This window comes from Etheostoma cragini, chromosome 4, assembly GCF_013103735.1.
Source record: "Etheostoma cragini isolate CJK2018 chromosome 4, CSU_Ecrag_1.0, whole genome shotgun sequence".
Classification (NCBI taxonomy): Eukaryota; Metazoa; Chordata; class Actinopteri; order Perciformes; family Percidae; genus Etheostoma; species Etheostoma cragini.
In genome coordinates, this window is record NC_048410.1 from 388,915 (window position 1) to 391,410 (window position 2,496).

Here is a 2,496-nt window from a genome sequence, read left to right on the forward strand (position 1 = left end):
TACACACACACACACACACAGACACGTATACACACACACACACACACACACACACACAGAGACACGTATACACACAGAGACACGTATACACACAGAGACACACACACACACACACACACACACACAAACTGTTTCTGTTCTTTCTCTGATTTCCACCGTCATCTGTCTCCCATCAGCATGGCGTAAGCCGGCTCTGCAGGTTCACCTGGTCTGAGAGCTCTGCCGGGTCACCTGGTCTCTGGCGTGGAGCCAACGCGCTGCCGGACCTCATTTCTCAACTTTAAACTCCTCGGTCCACACAGTCCACTTCAGTCCCCCTCAGACGTCTCGGCTCACACTCTGCACCCTGGTTTAATCTTTCTAAAACATCCAGGTGTTAAAATAAATCAGCTTTCAGCGAGGAAATGATCGTCTCCGGAGCCGAGGGAAACATCTCTTCATCTCTAAATGTCCACAGACCGGTGGAGAGACTGTTGTGTTCAGGGGCTTAAAGAGGTTAATGTGCAGGAAAGGTGAAGTTGAGGAATCGGATATATTTCAGCCGTTGTGTGAACACGTCTAACCAAACGGGGAGAAATCAGTATTTGGCATTTTCTCCCAGTTTGGATAGAACAGAAGTACCCAAGGCTTTAAAAGGTGTTAAATCAATTTATTTCTGTGCCTGTATCATCAAAAAGTCACTGTATAAAAGAAAGTATCTATACACACACACACACATATATATATAACTTTTGGTGTTTTTGGGATGTAATTAAGACGAAGTAGGAACTCTGATGGGTGACGCTACATCAACACACGGTTGCTTCTCCTTAAACCCTCCTGTTGGGTTTTCATTAACCACAGTGTCTGAAACAGTCACATGGATGCTTCCATACGACACTCTTTACTAGTAAAATAAATAATCAGTTCACTATTTTCTTTGAATTTGGGTGTTTTCTAAAATGTCATAAAATTAGAATTAAAAAAATTTATAAAAGAACGTTGAAAAAAGTGGCAAAAATTACAGAAAAGGCTTAAAAATGTCAAGGGAAAATTACATAAAGGTCCAAAAAAACGTAGAAGAAAAGTGACAAAAACATTTGGAAAAGGGGGAAAAATGTATTTTTAATTTGGACCAAGAAAAACCAAAAGCTGTGTAGTTGGCAGGAGGGTTAAAGTCGGTCAAGAAACACAAACACACACACACACACACACACTCACACTGACACACACAGAGAGAGAGACAGACACACACACGTCTGATGCTTAAAGAATGTAACTAAGATGTGATATTTGAAGGATTAACAGTCTGAATGAGTGTTTAACAAACTGTTTTATGGATATGAATCATTGGATTTGATGATGTATTCGTCCGCCGACCTGCTGATGTTCAACATGCACTATTACCAACGTGCACTATTAACGTGCACGTTGATAATAGTGCATGTTAATACAGCGGGACGTGGGTCAGCGGTCTGGTTTGTAGTGTTTTCATCATTTCACTTCAGTCTTTCTGTAACAAGCTCCTGTCTGGGGACGTCTCGTCTGTAACATAAAATAAAGTCGCCTTCTTTTTATCCGCGTGTCCGTTTGGCGTAATGTGTCTCGGGGGGGCAGAAAGAAGGGATACGAGAAGTGGAAAGTGTAGAAAACGTGACACGTGGTGCACGAGCCCCGGTCTCCTGGGTGACAGTCCTGTGTTGTACCCATCCCCCCCAACCGAGGAGTTTTGTCCACATACGGACCAAAGTATGGTGGGGGTCCTGGGCACTGCCAAGGTACTCAAACCCCCAACTGCTCAGGGCACCTTTCCATGCCCCCCCCCCCCCCCCCCCCCCCCCCCCCCCCTGACATCTCTCCAGTAGTGCATGTATAGGATCTGAGCATGTGTGTGTAATTTGTAATTTCCCCTTGTGGGATTAACCCCCATGTTCCGTTTTGCAATATGATAATTCCTCCTTTAGTCTAAATTATTCCCAATTTCTGCTTTTCTAACTCAAACATTAGGTATAATTTCCTATAACTCAGGGGTTTTGACCATAAATTCCCGAAATAACTGTAAAACTAAAGTTAACAAGTTAGTGTCACGTAGAAAAATTGAAGAAAAAGTCTAAATGGGACAAAAACATATAAAAAATTAAAAACATCGATATAAAGCGTCAACGAAAGTGTTCAAGTGCGACGGGAAGACAAGACGAGGGTTAAAAAAGCATAAATTATTATTACTTACAGCATAAATACATATGCTATCCCAAGGTTAATGTAAGTCAATGGAGGCCAGATGGTGTTGCTGAACACGCTAGTACGGATTACTGTGTCATACATAGGGTATTTAATGAGATCAGCTGTAATACTGGACATTAAAGCAGGAAAAGTACATGAACCGAATGAGATGGGAACCAGAGGGTTGCTGGTTCAAGTCCCCATACGGACAAAAGTATGGTGCTCCTGAGCAAGGCATGGAACCCCCAACTGCTCGGTGCGCATTTTTTTTTTTTTTTTTTTTTTTTTTTTTTT

General features: G+C 42.3%; 1 protein-coding gene across 1 annotated transcript in view; it reads right to left on the reverse strand.

Moving 5' to 3' along the window:
- LOC117943104 overlaps positions 1 to 2,496 on the reverse strand; it is a 139,018-nt gene that overhangs the window by 91,440 nt on the left and 45,082 nt on the right. The gene's annotated exons all lie outside the window — the stretch shown is intronic.